Genomic DNA, 17,827 nt, shown 5'->3' with positions numbered 1-17,827 from the left:
TTAAGCTCGTTCCATTGCGGAGATATTCCCGCGAGAGTGTGAAAAACTTAAATAAATGTATTTATTTCAAATGTGAAATTTTACCAATATACTCACGGACCACTAGGGGGCGCTCACGGACCACCAGTGGTCCGCGGACCACACTTTGAGAAGCACTGTTCAAGATGAATAGAAGAGCCCTTGCAAAGCACATGGGCAAGGTCACACATCATCCACACACACTCGCCACTTTATTATTTATACTACTTCCAGTGAAGCAATCTCAGTTTCTTCATAAATATTAATATTGATTCCAGATTTTGCTAAAATATACAACTGAACAGCAAAGATTTGCCGGTATAGTTTACAGAGGGAGAGGTTCTTCAAGAGCATGTGTGTGTGTGTGAGTAGAGCCCTTTTTATACTGTGACGGACCTCATTCATTCAGGTCAATATTTATCCAGTCCTCCAGGCTCACCGTGGATCCTCTTCTCATCTATTTCATCACTCCTTTGAGACTCTGTGTAAGCGTGTGTGTATCAGGATATATATTTCTATCTCCACATAAATCGCAAGGAATGTGTGTATTTGTGTCTGTGTGTAACCCTCGTCTATCTCCTCCCTGGCAGAGGAAGGAAGATGGTCGGGCTTCTTTGCCAAATTCTTCTTGCTCGTCTTTTTCCAGCACTGTTCTGAGAGATAATTGTTCTCCCAATAGATAGATAGATAGATTTTACTTATTGTCATTACACAGTACAGGTACCATGTAACGAAACGGTTTCTCTGCATTTGACCCATCCTAGTGTCAGGAGCAGTGGGCTGCCATTATGTACGGAGCCCGGGGAGCAGTGTAGGGAACGGTGCCTTGCTTAGGGACACCTCGGTAGCACTTGGTCTTTCCGGGACTTGAACTGGTGACCTTCCAGTTGCCAAGCCAATCTATGTTGACCTTCCCTATGGACTTCGCCACCACCGCCCCTCTGCACACAGTATGTATTTCATGAGTATTTTCAATGCACCTAATGGCGCCAAATGTGCTTTATAATAATAATAATAACTGGGATTTCTATAGCGCCTTTCAAGGGACCCAAGGTCGCTTTACAGGAATAGGGCAAGCACAAACAAAACAAAACAAAGGTCAGACAGACAAAACAACAGATAGATTTAAGGGCCGAAAGCCTTGATGAACAGATGGGACTTGAGGGCCCTTTTGAAGGCGTCCAGTGTGGGGATGTTGCGAATCTCCGCAGGGAGAGCGTTCCAGAGGGTGGCTCTGTCCCCGAAGGTTCTCAGTTTGGTGCGGGGGGTGGTGAGCAGGCCAGAGTCTGAAGACCGCAGGTTCCGGGGTGGGGCATGCGGGTGGAGGATGTCCGATAGGTACTGGGGGGCAAGGGCATGGAGGGACTTGTAGGTCAGGAGGAGGACTTTGTAAGTTATGCGGAACTTGACCGGCAACCAGTGGAGGTGGATGAGGGTGGGAGTGATGTGCCACCATAAAATGTGGTTTGTTTAAACACTATCACGCTTATGATGTAAGCATTGTTGCAGTACTCATTTTTAAAAAGGCAGTGGTTTGTGGTGATGCGGTTTTGGATTATGCATGCGATTTACGTATTCACCATTTCTAGATTAAATATGGTGGGTTGAATATCAAAAAGGCCTGCTTGCTGTTGGCGCTACAGAACTATAGAAACATGAATTGGTGAATATGATTTTAAGTGCTTTATATTCTTCGCTTATTCATACATCTTTGAATATATTGAACCAATGACTGACTCATTTTTCACAGGCGTAATACTCAAAAGCCCTCTCCCCCCCGAACCTTCAACTGGCTTTTGAATATTCCTGAGGTTGTGTCAGTCGGGCTGGTGTTTGTTTTAAAAGGATTTATTGAAGAATTTTGAAGCAGATCTTTTCTTCCCTCCAGGACTAAGATAGAGGGACACAGAGCTAACAGACTCATTACATTTCATTTGAGGCGTGAGCAAGCTTCTCTTCTGCTAACCTGTCACCTCACCGGATCCTAAAATTATAAAGAGGGAATAGAGAGCTGGAGACATGGGCATGGACGGAAAAGGGAGGAAAGAAGTGTGATGGCGGTTTGCGAGGACAGAGTGACTTCATTTGAGTTTAAAATGAGAGTTCACAAGCTACAGCCTCAGGAAAGTCACACTGTGGCACAATCTCAGTAAAAAGGTTATGTTATATAAAGTTGTTCATCTCAGGATTGCATTATATCGTAGGATGTTCCTCCAATTTGTTCCAGTTTATCGCCTCAGTGCCTTTTTTTACGAGGCATCCTCCTACTCCATCTGTGCACCCTGACTGGATCTCTCAACCCACAGCTCTGACACACCTCATAAAGTGGCTGAAGCTATTTGCCTGTACATCCAGGGTCCAAGGAGCAACATTACCATTCTTTTCTAGATGTGTATCTGAATCTCTTTCCTTTTAGATCTTCTCTCACACAACTCATGAAATACATACTGTGTGTATTTGCTAGGGGTAGGGGAAATAATCGATACCGCATAGTATCGTGATACTTTGCATGGCGATATTGTATCGATACACACATGCCAAGTATCAATATTGTATTATATAAACTATTCATATTGCAAATCCAAATGAAAGTTTTTGGTAACAATTGCTTTTTCAATCCTCTAGAGATGGGGCTGAGCTTTTTCTTGTGCGGTCAAAGCCAAGGGGAAAGCCAGTGGGATTGGCAGGAAGTTAGTCAAAACAAAGATGGAGTCAGCGGAGAAAGAAATCAGAAATGCGCCGGTCTTGTTTAAATCAAAGGTGTGGAATTATTTTGGTCAACATTTGCGAAGGCCATATGCTATCTTACATTTTAAGAAAGCACTAACCCTAAGGCTAAAGGAAGAAGATTCAGAACCTAGTTAGGTTTAGCTTCTCAGCTATTCGGACAGATCCACTCCTGAGAAGGAATTTAGAGAGAGGGTACAGGGAATGTATCTTTCTATCTAACAGTTGAGAACTTGAAATCAAACTTTCCCTTGTGTGCACCATTTCATTTGTACGCCTTCTTTAATTCTCAGACCCACCATGAGTTATCTCTGCCTCGGAGCAACATTTCGAATCAGATCTGCAGCAGAGTTCAAATGAAGCTGAAAACATTCACAGTGGGCTTCTGCAACCCAACAGCACTGGTATGTAAATGGAGGTAAACGGAGAATTGTTTTCTCTCGACACAGGGGTTGATCTCAAGTTAAAAACCGAAGAAATGGGGATTAAAATGCAACCACAGCACTACAGTATCTTGAACTTTCTTAACGAGTGACAGGAAACCCAGCCTGTCTCCTATCTACCTATCTAAATGAATGCTTCATTCTTTTCCGTCAAAGTTTTTGACTTAATTCTGCCTTGCAGCTCCATTTCAAAACGTTCACAGTTGGAGTCATGGCTAGGGTTATGCAAATGAACAAAGAACAATGGTTTTAATGGCAAGTGCCAAAAACAAGACACACCCGAGAGGCGGTGTTATTACTTAAACTTTACAAAAGCCATGGAAAAAGACATGGTGTGGAATACTTTTTAATAGCAACTGTGACACATAAAACAGATTACAGTTCAAACAGATAAGTAATCGGTATACCTATAATAAATTCCGACAATAGCACTTGAGCATCTTTTGAATTGCTGATACGTGAAAAGATTAAAACTGAACAACACAATTAATGAATGCCTACTTTTTATTATATGTTGGTTCATTCATTGCAGTCCGTTATTTATTGAGTCATTTATTTATTCATTTAAGTTCTGCAAGTTCTGTCCTCCATAGTGAGTATTTTGCTGGGCAATAGGCCTTTGAATTCTGTTTTGAATGTAATTGAACATGTTTTTTTCTCAATGGAAAATATGTTGAGGAGGAACAATGCGGATTCCGTCCTGGTCGTGGAACGACGGATCAGCTTTTTACTCTCGCAAGGATCCTGGAGGGGGCCTGGGAGTACGCTTATCCGGTCTACATGTGTTTTGTAGACTTGGAGAAGGCGTATGACCGGGTTCCCAGGGAGTTACTGTGGGAGGTGCTGCGGGAGTATGGGGTGAGGGGGTCTCTACTCAGGGCCATCCAATCTCTGTACTCCCAAAGCGAGAGCTGTGTCCGGGTCCTCGGCAGTAAGTCGGACCCATTTCCGGTGAGGGTTGGCCTCCGCCAGGGCTGCGCTTTGTCACCAATCCTGTTTGTAATATACATGGATCGGATTTCGAGGCGTAGTCGTGGGGGGGGGGTCTGCAGTTCGGTGGACTAAGGATTGCACCACTGCTTTTTGCAGATGATGTGGTTCTGATGGCTTCATCGGTCTGCGACCTTCAGCACTCACTGGATCGGTTCGCAACCGAGTGTGAAGCGGCTGGGATGAGGATCAGCACCTCCAAATCTGAGGCCATGGTTCTCAGCAGGAAACCGATGGACTGTCCACTCCAAGTAGGGAATGAGTCCTTACCCCAAGTGAAGGAGTTCAAGTATCTCGGGGTCTTGTTCTCGAGTGAGGGATCAATGGAGCGTGAGATGGGCCGGAGAATCGGAGCAGCGGGAGCGGTATTGCAGTCGCTTTACCGCACCGTTGTGACGAAAAGGGAGCTGAGCCAGAAGGCAAAGCTCTCTGTCTACCAGGCCATTTTCGTTCCTACCCTCACCTATGGTCATGAAGGATGGGTCATGACCGAAAGAACGAGATCGTGGATACAAGCGGCCGAGATGGGTTTTCTCCGCCGGGTGGCTGGTGTCTCCCTTAGAGATAAGGTGAGAAGTTCGGTCATCAGGGAGGGACTCGTAGTTGAGCCGCTCCTCCTTCGCGTCGAAAGAAGCCAGTTGAGGTGGTTCGGGCACCTAGTTAGGATGCCACCTGGGCGCCTCCCTAGGGAGGTGTTCCAGGCACGTCCAGCTGGGAAGAGACCAAGGGGTAGACCTAGGACCAGGTGGAGGGATTATATCTCTTCGCTGGCCTGGGAGCGCCTTGGGATCCCCCAGTCAGAGCTGGTTGATGTCGCCAGGGAAAAGAAAGTTTGGGGCTCTCTGCTGGAACTGCTACCCCCGCAACCCGACCACGGATAAGCGGGAGAAGATGGATGGATGGATGGAAAATATGTTTTGTTTTTTTGCTGTTCTCCTGACTGGCTTTGGCAAGAATTTGATTGACAGATGGTCCATCCAATCCACTCGCATGTTTTTTTTTATTTGCTTGCTCCTTCCCAAAGTGTTTCCATTGGCGTCAGATTCATTTTGGAAGGAAGTCTCTCATTTTGAGTGTGTTGTTTTTCACAGGGAGGGTCTAATTGTGAATGAATTGACATACGTGGTATATGTTAAACAGTGCATATATTGTATATTTATCTGTAGCCTAGGCAAGGCTATCAGTGGGGTTAATTAGAGATCAAAGTCAGGGTATTGATAAACCTTTTTATTACCTATTTCCCAAATTCCATCCATCTTTGGCATATTTTCCATAGATTTTCAACCCTGTAGTAGACTTATTTATATTTCTTACAATACCTCTACAGTATGTGTACATACATACAGTATCTCTTCCTTTACCTGCTCATTCTCACCTTTTTACCTCTTCTCCCTCCCTTTTTATCTCTCCATTTATACTCCTGTTTTATCTTCATCCCTTTATCGCCATCTCTTCTCTACACCACATCCATTTATCTCCCTTTTTTATCTCTCCTTCCTTATTCTCCCTGTTGTCCTCTCCCCATCCGCACCGTCAGGATAATTCATCAGCATGAGCGCTGACTAAGCAGCTGTTGTTGTTATCGTGTTTTTTTTCTTCATACATTGACAAGAGAAACAGATACAATCGATAACCCCACAGGGCCACGATAGCTACCGAGAGAATTAGCAAGCAGATGGATTTCAGACGCCGAGTATTAGCTGCCGTAGCTCAGCCCAGACCCCAACTCCCTCAACTCTAATTCATAAAACCTCGGAGAGGGCTGTTGGATTATAATATTTATTAATGTCTGCAAGATTAACAGGATAAACATGTGGTGTTATCCAAAAATCTGCTCACTAGAGAGGGAAGAGAAAAATGGTTAGAGCTGGAAAGAAGGCGAAGTCTGCTTTCAACATAAGATATTTGAACGAAAATGAATGTTACTTTAGTAGATAGTAACATGAAACAAATACACACACTGAGAGGCTGCAAGTGATAACCTGCATGCCGGTCAAATCAAGATAAGAAAGATTGAACGCTGTAGGACTTCAGCCTCTAGGTCTCGGCTACAATAAAAGAATAAACACCAACAGTCTTTTATCCGGTGTCCCGTAGCTTCTTTCAACAAACACTTGTTGACCTACACTGTCCATCGCTGTTATGTGGATGTTATCTCGCTTCCCACTCCGTGTTGTTTACCGTGACATTTATCACTTTGTAGGATTAGTTTGATCATAGCTGTTCTCTTAAGCCGGCAAATAGAAACCAGTTTTACCCCATGGGGACAATCTGATAACAATTTAATTTACTAAATGTATTTTTTCCCGTTATCTGGTGATGCTCTGAGCTTTATGTCTTGAATAAATGGCTGTGAGCTGCTTCCAATTTTTGTTATCAACGCTTTTCATTGTGTGTTCAAATAATATATAATATATTAATATATAATCAGGATGCAATGATTAGTTCTTTGAATCTACATTTTTTGTCCGTCTTTGAATGTGTTTAACCATCCTTTTTGATTTTACCCCCTGTAGCGACATAAGAACCAATCAAGCTAAGCACAGGTAGAACTGTTGTTGAATGATTCCAATCATGTTAATGCAACATCTGCTTTCATTTGACTTGATACTCAGTCAGAGAGATGTGCAACTAATTACATTAACGGAGCGAAATTGTGCTGGCCAAAAAGCTAATTTAAAAGTCGAAAAATTTGTTGTAAATCTATAATAAATCTCTTTGAATGAATGAATTCCCAGTATGTGTTGTATGATAACAAATTGCTAAATGTGCAGAGGTAAAATAGCTGAAAACAGGTTTATCAATCTCTTTCCAGCTATAAGTAGAAAGCCTGTCTTTGGAAACACTTTATCTTTCTCTACTTGGCCAAGGTCTGGAAGTCATGCTCTTTGCCAAACACACAGTTTGAATTTTCTCTTTCTGTATTCTTCACACAGCCACCTCGTTGCGTCATCAATACGTAGATAAGTTGATGAGTTAGGAAGAACCACAAAACATTATTTTTACACAGTTTTTGGTGGTATTTTCATATCCCAATGGATGAAAAGCAAACCAACCACGTGATATGTCTCCAGTGATGCATCCATTGATTTTCAAAGGTCAAACCAAGTACAAGACCTTTCTGAATGTTTTACCCAACTGTTAAACAAACACGTCAATTATTTTTTCTCTACTCACTCCATCGTTATCATGTATAATGTATGGTGTATCTTCCAGTCAAACATAATTGGTGTTTCATTCAGATCCAATCCAGAAAGTAAATGGTTCTCTGCCCTTCTAACCATGCTGGTATTTTAAGTTCCCTGCCTGAAAAACGCCATGTTTGTAGTGCTTTGTTTACTTCCATGACAAAGTGACATGAGTATGTTAGTTATTGGTACAAGGCAGAGAGTCAAAGGCTTAAAAGACTATGTGTACATGCTAGCACTCAATTCAAAATAGAGCTTCAAAGTGCCTCTCCTAACATGGCATGGAGCGATTCATTAGGCGCATTCACACTGCGGTACTTTTCCCACGAGGCGCATTCACACTGCGGTACTTTTCCCACGAGGCGCATTGACACTGCGGTACTTTTCCCACAAAGGTTCATGCGAACTTAGTTCATGCGAACTCTTTAGTTCGCAGGAACTAAGTACAGATCGCGTTCACACCGGAAAAAGTCCCTGGGGCTGGATTATTCAAATAAAGCCGCTGACGTCACTTCTTCTTCTGCTTTGGGTTTACTGGCAGGCCGCAAACCACTTCACGGCGTATACTGCCGCCCAAAGTCCCCGGCCGGAAGTCCCCGGAGTTGGGGACTGGCTTCAGTAGAAGCTGCTGGGACTACCAGCAGCTTCTACTGAAGCCTTCCGAGTAAATCGCCAGAACGCCGACACCTCCTCATCTCCACCGCTCCCATGTTTTATTTTGTGTTGCCATAAGTTAGTCTCTCTGCATTTCTGCGCTGGGCTAATGCTAATGCTAATAATGCTAATGCGAGGATAATAAAATGGCGGCTTCACAAAACTTTTTGGGAGTTTTACGGGGTGTGGTTTGCAATCCGCCCAGCCAATCAGGAATATAGCTCTTTTCTCACAAAAGAGCCGTTCGAAAGTCCCTGCTCTCCAGCAGGGACTTTCGAGGGGGTAAAACTAATTTTAGTAGCGGCTCTTTTTGGTGTGAACGCGATCATGAACTAAGTTCGCATGAACCTTTGTGGGAAAAGTACCGCAGTGTGAATGCGCATAATAGGTTCATGCGAACTTAGTTCATGCGAACTCTTTAGTTCGCATGAACTAAGTACAGATCGCGTTCACACCGGAAAAAGTCCCTGGGGGTGGATTAGGCAAATAAAGCCGCTGACGTCACTTCTTCTTCTTCTGCTTTGGGCTTACTGGCAGGCCGCAAACCACTTCACGGCGTATACTGCCGCCCAAAGTACCGGCTCTTTTTGGTGTGAACGCGATCATGAACTAAGTTTGCATGAACCTTTGTGGGAAAAGTACCGCAGTGTGAATGCGCCTAATGTCTCATGAAGATAGGTTTATGTGACACGAAGTGTGAGAAGACGCCAGCCTCACAGCAAGATGCTGGCTGCCACTGAAGGGCTTTTATTCATCTTTGCATCACCTAACTGGAGCATACCAACTGCCCAGGTACGTATAGGGGGAGCTCAACTGAGCAAACTTACAAATAACACAGAATAACAACCATGACATGAATACAAGATATTTAAGATAGTGCTGCCAACCCACTAGATATATGGGCACCTATCCTTACCAAGGAAGACTATAAATATTTTAAAATATAACTTTACAGTGAAACTATCTTACCCATCTTCCTACACCTTAATAGAGCCCAGACTCTCCCTGACATGATTAGGCACACCTGTTTGCACTTTGATTGATTGAGCAGCTGGTTCCAGGCAGAACAATGAAAATGTTAAAACCTATTTAAAACGCATAGGCTTGTGTCATATATACATACACCTTTACTGATTATGTATCAGTTAAACAAAAAACCTAACATATAAATGATTTATTTAATATGTTTTGCAAAAAAAAGGTAAGAAACCAAATACAAACACATACAAATACACAATACAAGGCCAAGTATGCAAGAAAGTGTTTATTTCAAACGTTCTTTATTGGACTTATCCACAGGGTTTTAGGTTTCTATACACTGGGTTTACCGTGAGCAGAACAAACACTTACATATCTTAAAAGTGTCCATAGTACATCTTAGCCATTATCTCTATAATCTAGTGATGGCAAAATGAAGCTTTGAATGAAGCATCGAACCACTTGGACAATTGTGTCGGAAATAGGTTAATTTCTCGAAGCTTCAGTTACAGCGACCTCTTCTGGCGAAGTGCAAGGCTGCAGTGGGTTTAACGTATCTTTGCCTTGAAAAATATTCGATGCACACACACACTAAGACTGAATATCATGTTCTATTTGCAATTAAAGATTGATAATTGTGTGTATTGGGTTATTGAGAAGAGACTAGAGAGTGCTGGACATTTTTTGGGGAGGAGAGGGCCTTTTATCAGTTATTAAAGTATTAAAGTTGAAAAGCAATGATTAAAAGTACATCCATTCCAGGCTTTGAACCAACTGCGCGGAGGACATCGCCGCATTCGGGCCGCCGGCTCTACCCACTGGGCTATCTATTCCTTAAAATATTGAACTGTTTTTATATTACTTATCATTGTCTTTTTGTTCACAACTTCTCCACATTTTGAAGTGTTTCCCGAACCAAAACGAACTATCTTTCTTCCTGGCTTGCTCTATAATGATACTACAATTCAAATGCAATACCAACAACAACTCAACAGCAACAACGCAAACTACGACAACAACCCACACATTGCGCATTGTTTAGAGTGGTCATAAAGTGTTGAAGCGCTCAAATTTGAAACTGTTTCAACCTGTCACCTGTCAGAATCGAGGTGAGGCAGTGCATTGAATCACCTGATTGGATGGCGAACCAGTGAGTTGATTCATTCAGGAAATGAAGCAGTTGCTGGTTCGGACGTCACATGTCACGTGATTTGAAGCAGTTGCTGTTTCTGATTTGAAGCAAGCTTCGAAGCACTGCTTCTATGGAATAGGAAGTCCAGGGTTGAAGCTCCGTTCGAAGATTCAGTGTCAAACTGCCATCACTACTATAATCCATTATCTTCAGGACTGAGTTGTCTTGTTCCATTGTGATCAGCTTATAAAGACCTTTAATCAGTAATACAAATCTCTATTCAAAATCCTCATCTGTTGTGGATTTGTTACAGAATTAGGCTAATCTAAAGTGCCATTACTGGTTGAATGTGAAGGCATCTGTTTTCATTTACTCTCCCACAGGTCCAATAACCGTATATATAGTTTACTACATAAAGCACAGCTCAATTTGTGCTTAGTCTGTGTTTTTATAAGTGATGGTCACTCAGTCTTTACTGAATCAATGTGAGCTCAGAGGACAGAACCACACAAGGACGTATTGACAGAGATTACTTCTTTAAACTGTTAGGGTACTCACACATACAAAGCCGTGGCAGCACATCACTCCCACCCTCATCCACCTGCACTGGTTGCCGGTCAAGTCCCGCATAACATACAAAATCCTCCTCCTTACCTACAAGTCCCTCCATGCCCCCCAGTACCTATCGGACATCCTTCACCCACATGCCCCACCCCGGAGCCTGCGGTCTTCAGACTCTGGCCTACCACCTCCCGCACCAAACTGCAAACTTTCAAGGACAGAGCCTTCAGTGTGGCAGCCCCCACCCTCTGGAACGCTCTCCCTGCGGAGATCCACACATCCCCACGCTTGACGCCTCCAAAAGGGCCCCTCAAGTCCCACCTGTTCACCGAGGCCTTTGGCCCCGAATCCATTGGTTGTTGTGTCTGTCTGGTCGTCTGATTGCCTTTTGTTTTGTTGTGTTTGTTTTGCCCTGTTCTTCCTTTAAAGCGACCTTGGGTCCCAGGAGAGGCGCTATATAAATCCAAGCTATTATTATTATTATTATTATTATTTATAAACAGAACACTGATACCTCATTCACACCAACGCAACTCCGGTTCAAACTCCGTGCTAGAGCTTTTCAGGTTCAGAACCGGTTCTTCGGTTTAGCTCCGGCTCTTTTCACACCGCCCAGAGTCCGACTGGTGCTGCGTCATTGCGTCATCGTTTGCGTCATGACGTAACCGTTTGCGTGCCTGCTTCATAAAGCCAAACCGCGGAAACCCCTCACAGCTGACACCGACAACAACAACAATGGCCGATTGTGCTCCAGCTTCCTCTGTACCTCTTCGGAAGACCATATTCTCAGTAGGTAGCTGGTCTCTTCAGTGGACCACTGCTGCTTGTTAAGTTTCTCCATCGTTGTGTACAAACTGGATAAAACGCGGGCTTTTTGATGTTGTTCAGGAGTTGATCCCGCCCCTGCCCCCGCCTCGACGTAAGCGTGATGTATGTGGTGTGGTGCTTTTGCTCTGGCCGGACAATTTCTTGGTGCTTGAAACAAACCGGATTCCGGAGCTAAGAGGCTGCTCCGCCGCGGTGTGAACAGGAAATCCCGGTGCTTTTCAAGCTCCAGCTCCGAACCGGCCCTGAAACACTGTTGGTGTGAATGAGGTATCAGTGAAAAACTTCAACATACAGTTAGTTAAAGATTTCTAGATAATGTGGCAACATCTGTGATAACTGATGGTAATTACTTTTTAATAAAAAGGCAACAGGTCCTCAGGGTTCTGTTATTTAGGACCATTTGAGTATATTACACCTCTACATGGTTGACGCGATGGCACATTTACAGTAGGACGACCCTCTAAAATCATTCAAATGAGACACAATATCTCCTAAAAAATTATGTTTCCAACTAAAATGCATTCCGAGTGAAACATTATTTCTCATGGCTTTATGGTTGCAGTTTTAAACACGTTGTTAAAGTTGTAATTTGAAAGCAAACAAAAATGCAACAAAAGTATTTGGTTAGGTGGTGAAAAGAAACAAGATTAAGCTTAAAACAAATACTACGCTGAAGCACATGTTTTAAAAGCTAAATCAACTAACTGTTGTATAGTCTTTTTTTTTATATAATTAGAGTGCCAAAGCGCTAAAAGCAGAATCCAGAGTTATTTTCCTCTCCATTCCTTTGACTGAGCCAAGATCTGGAGATCAGAGGCAGGGCTTAAATAAAATGCAAGTTGCTCATGCTCTATTGGCCCAAGTGCTTTTGCTCTCGAGATGCAGGCCATTTATGCTACATGTGCCACTGAGCCGTTTCCATGGGAATAAACAGGATTCCGCCTCCAACGCTGTATCCACTTCACTTTAGACATCCGGTTTAAACCATCTGTCCACAATAGCCACCTCTTACGTGGACTTCTGTGAACATAAAAAGTGTATTTTTGATAATAAAATGTCTTTCCTAAAAGAGGTGGTTACAACATGCCTTACACATGCAGCAATTACTTTTTTCTGGTTGATTTTCAGCATCACAAGCTCTGACTCCTAGCTATTAAGTCCCTCAAGGTGAGAACAAGACATTTATTGGATCAGCAGCCAGCCTCCAGCCCACATCCTGGAAACTACAGCTAACAGGGCCACACATCCGGCAGCTGTTGAATATTAAAACGCTCGCCAACAGCCAGTTTAGCACCCCCAAGTCACTGAACCAGCCAGCCACCATCGGGCATCTAATCTGTCTAAGCAGGAAGCCTACAGTGTGCCAGCCAAAGCACAGAAGGTTCACAAGGACGTGTCGACGAAGACTGAGTCATTAGAACCGTGAGGTGATTCGAGTCACAGCATGTTTGTCCGGGCTGAGTACAGGGGTACAAATCTTTCTCTGGATCTTTATTTTTGGTTCCCGAGATACGTAGAAGGAGCTGGATAACAAACAGAAAAAAAGTCATCTGATAACTGTCATTTTGTGATACTGATGTAACTAGCAACACAGATAATGATTCTTTTTTCTTTTTTTGGAGGGGCAAGAGATGGAAAGTTAAAGTTTCACTTAGCCTGAATTACTATAAAACCCAAGAACATTGGCTTTGTAATTCGGAGGTAGCTGTCCTCGAAATATGTTCACCTCTTGTTCCTAAAAAAAGAAATAGCAAAGGCCAAAACCCAAACTTAGAGAAATCTTACTTCACCATGCTAGCCAGCCAGCCGTATTTGATGACAGATGAACAACAATACTGGTAGCAGTATTGTTTTGAAATGTTTGTGGATGACAGTGCTTCTAACCTCCAGTTAATGTTTTATTGTGATGGTACAACAACAAGAACGTTGTTCAGAGTGGAAGATGTCTACAGATGAAAAGACTAACTCTACAATCGTCGTTGGCAATTTTCTCTCACAGCGTAATATTGATTACATGACAAAAAGCTGTAAGATGGGGAAATAAAGCCTTTTCACAGAACTGAAGCTGCTCTCTCTGCTCCAAGCGATGTTTTCTCTTTGACAATGCAATACAATCATACACCAGTGCTGTTGGCATCCTCTGTGGACATTGCATATCTCAGCAATAATAGGAGAAACACTTTTTCTGGCTGGTTGGAGTGCACAAGACAGATGCCAGAAAATCACTGCAAAGGATTTATGAAATAATTGCCTACTGTTAGTTCTTGTTTCTGCATTGTTTAATGTAAAACATTTATTCCAATTTGGCTTCTCTTCCCACTAATTGACAACTGATGACAGTTGGGATTGACACAACCCCATCACTGTAACGTAATGGCATACTCGTACCGAAGAGCCAAGAGCGGGACATTGGAGGCGGAGCTTAAGGAAAACTCAAGTGCACAGGCCACAGATGATCCAGGCGCTTTCTGAATCTACAATTGCTCCATTTGGGCTTCATGAGCCACTGAGCAACTTTCATAAGTATGAATGGTGCACCTCCTTCAACCCTGTATCCAGTATCTTTGTACATCTATGAACACAATGTACTTCTCCATTGTTTTCTGTAGATTTATCCACCCTCAGGTGAGACGTTGAGTTTAACACCTCGCCCTGTCACTGGTGTAGATTCCAGACATTAATTTGGCAGCCAGAAACCACTAACTCTCCGCAGCAGCTGCTACCACCTTGCTGTCCAGGTTAATCAACCAATAACTGCTGTAAAACGCAATCTCTGCCAGAATGCCTGAAAGGGCCGTGGGCATCAGGTGCAGCCAGGCAAGGACACACAGAGGAAGCTGAACCTCACAGCGAGAGAGTATTGTCATTAACAACTGTCTGAAATCGGACCTCCACCAAATCCTTCAAGAACAGGCAGGTAATGAAAGAGGTTAAGCTGAATTTGTAGAGGGAATCAGATTAGATCATGGAATTTATAAACTCTTATCCACTTTAGATCGACGTTTAAACTACAGTTAGCAAAATCTTAAGAGTACGTTTTATAAACAGAATAAAGGCATGATCAACAGGATAGACCAACTTGTTCTGCTATTAACATAAAGGGCAATTAATACAAACTTTGTGACAGTTTCAGTCATAATTTCAATTAGTCATTTTTCTTTTAGAATGCAAATTTCAACCTTCAACTGGCTTTTGAATATTCCTGAGGTTGTCAGTCGGGCTGGTGTTTGTTTAAAAGGATTTATTGAAGAATTTTGAAGCAGATCTTTTCTTCCCTCCAGGACTAAGATAGAGGGACACAGAGCTAACAGACTCATTACATTTCATTTGAGGCGTGAGCAAGCTTCTCTTCTGCTAACCTGTCACCTCACCGGATCCTAAAATTATAAAGAGGGAATAGAGAGCTGGAGACATGGGCATGGACGGAAAAGGGAGGAAAGAAGTGTGATGGCGGTTTGCGAGGACAGAGTGACTTCATTTGAGTTTAAAATGAGAGTTCACAAGCTACAGCCTCAGGAAAGTCACACTGTGGCACAATCTCAGTAAAAAGGTTATGTTATATAAAGTTGTTCATCTCAGGATTGCATTATATCGTAGGATGTTCCTCCAATTTGTTCCAGTTTATCGCCTCAGTGCCTTTTTTTACGAGGCATCCTCCTACTCCATCTGTGCACCCTGACTGGATCTCTCAACCCACAGCTCTGACACACCTCATAAAGTGGCTGAAGCTATTTGCCTGTACATCCAGGGTCCAAGGAGCAACATTACCATTCTTTTCTAGATGTGTATCTGAATCTCTTTCCTTTTAGATCTTCTCTCACACAACTCATGAAATACATACTGTGTGTATTTGCTAGGGGTAGGGGAAATAATCGATACCGCATAGTATCGTGATACTTTGCATGGCGATATTGTATCGATACACACATGCCAAGTATCAATATTGTATTATATAAACTATTCATATTGCAAATCCAAATGAAAGTTTTTGGTAACAATTGCTTTTTCAATCCTCTAGAGATGGGGCTGAGCTTTTCTTGTGCGGTCAAAGCCAAGGGGAAAGCCAGTGGGATTGGCAGGAAGTTAGTCAAAACAAAGATGGAGTCAGCGGAGAAAGAAATCAGAAATGCGCCGGTCTTGTTTAAATCAAAGGTGTGGAATTATTTTGGTCAACATTTGCGAAGGCCATATGCTATCTTACATTTTAAGAAAGCACTAACCCTAAGGCTAAAGGAAGAAGATTCAGAACCTAGTTAGGTTTAGCTTCTCAGCTATTCGGACAGATCCACTCCTGAGAAGGAATTTAGAGAGGGTACAGGGAATGTATCTTTCTATCTAACAGTTGAGAACTTGAAATCAAACTTTCCCTTGTGTGCACCATTTCATTTGTACGCCTTCTTTAATTCTCAGACCCACCATGAGTTATCTCTGCCTCGGAGCAACATTTCGAATCAGATCTGCAGCAGAGTTCAAATGAAGCTGAAAACATTCACAGTGGGCTTCTGCAACCCAACAGCACTGGTATGTAAATGGAGGTAAACGGAGAATTGTTTTCTCTCGACACAGGGGTTGATCTCAAGTTAAAAACCGAAGAAATGGGGATTAAAATGCAACCACAGCACTACAGTATCTTGAACTTTCTTAACGAGTGACAGGAAACCCAGCCTGTCTCCTATCTACCTATCTAAATGAATGCTTCATTCTTTTCCGTCAAAGTTTTTGACTTAATTCTGCCTTGCAGCTCCATTTCAAAACGTTCACAGTTGGAGTCATGGCTAGGGTTATGCAAATGAACAAAGAACAATGGTTTTAATAATGGCAAGTGCCAAAAACAGACACACCCGAGAGGCGGTGTTATTACTTAAACGTTACAAAAGCCATGGAAAAAGACATGGTGTGGAATACTTTTTAATAGCAACTGTGACACTAAAACAGATTACAGTTCAAAACAGATAAGTAATCGGTATACCTATAATAATTCCGACAATAGCACTTGAGCATCTTTTGAATTGCTGAGTACGTGAAAAGATTAAAACTGAACAACACAATTAATGAATGCCTACTTTTTATTATATGTTGGTTCATTCATTGCAGTCCGTTATTTATTGAGTCATTTATTTATTCATTTAAGTTCTGCAAGTTCTGTCCTCCATAGTGAGTATTTGCTGGGCAATAGGCCTTTGAATTCTGTTTTGAATGTAATTGAAACATGTTTGTTTTCTCAATGGAAAATATGTTGAGGAGGAACAATGCGGATTCCCGTCCTGGTCGTGGAACGACGGATCAGCTTTTTACTCTCCGCAAGGATCCTGGAGGGGGCCTGGGAGTACGCTTATCCGGTCTACATGTGTTTTGTAGACTTGGAGAAGGCGTATGACCGGGTTCCCAGGGAGTTACTGTGGGAGGTGCTGCGGGAGTATGGGGTGAGGGGGTCTCTACTCAGGGCCATCCAATCTCTGTACTCCCAAAGCGAGAGCTGTGGTCCGGGTCCTCGGCAGTAAGTCGGACCCATTCCGGTGAGGGTTGGCCTCCGCCAGGGCTGCGCTTTGTCACCAATCCTGTTTGTAATATACATGGATCGGATTTCGAGGCGTAGTCGTGGGGGGGGGGGTCTGCAGTTCGGTGGACTAAGGATTGCACCACTGCTTTTTGCAGATGATGTGGTTCTGATGGCTTCATCGGTCTGCGACCTTCAGCACTCACTGGATCGGTTCGCAACCGAGTGTGAAGCGGCTGGGATGAGGATCAGCACCTCCAAATCTGAGGCCATGGTTCTCAGCAGGAAACCGATGGACTGTCCACTCCAAGTAGGGAATGAGTCCTTACCCCAAGTGAAGGAGTTCAAGTATCTCGGGGGTCTTGTTCTCGAGTGAGGGATCAATGGAGCGTGAGATGGGCCGGAGAAGTCGGAGCAGCGGGAGCGGTATTGCAGTCGCTTTACCGCACCGTTGTGACGAAAAGGGGAGCTGAGCCAGAAGGCAAAGCTCTCTGTCTACCAGGCCATTTCGTTCCTACCCTCACCTATGGTCATGAAGGATGGGTCATGACCGAAAGAACGAGATCGTGGGATACAAGCGGCCGAGATGGGTTTTCTCCGCCGGGTGGCTGGTGTCTCCCTTAGAGATAAGGTGAGAAGTTCGGTCATCAGGGAGGGACTCGTAGTTGAGCCGCTCCTCCTTCGCGTCGAAAGAAGCCAGTTGAGGTGGTTCGGGCACCTAGTTAGGATGCCACCTGGGCGCCTCCCTAGGGAGGTGTTCCAGGCACGTCCAGCTGGGAAGAGACCAAGGGGTAGACCTAGGACCAGGTGG

The 17,827-nt window shown here is 43.4% G+C and overlaps 1 protein-coding gene across 2 annotated transcripts in view; it reads left to right on the top strand.

The window, feature by feature from the left end:
• galt (galactose-1-phosphate uridylyltransferase) overlaps positions 1–17,827 on the top strand; it is an 80,717-nt gene that overhangs the window by 30,543 nt on the left and 32,347 nt on the right. The window lies entirely within an intron of this gene.

This window comes from Pseudochaenichthys georgianus, chromosome 12 (assembly GCF_902827115.2).
Source record: "Pseudochaenichthys georgianus chromosome 12, fPseGeo1.2, whole genome shotgun sequence".
NCBI classification, from domain to species: domain Eukaryota; kingdom Metazoa; phylum Chordata; class Actinopteri; order Perciformes; family Channichthyidae; genus Pseudochaenichthys; species Pseudochaenichthys georgianus.
This window is presented reverse-complemented; position numbering and strand designations above follow the sequence as displayed.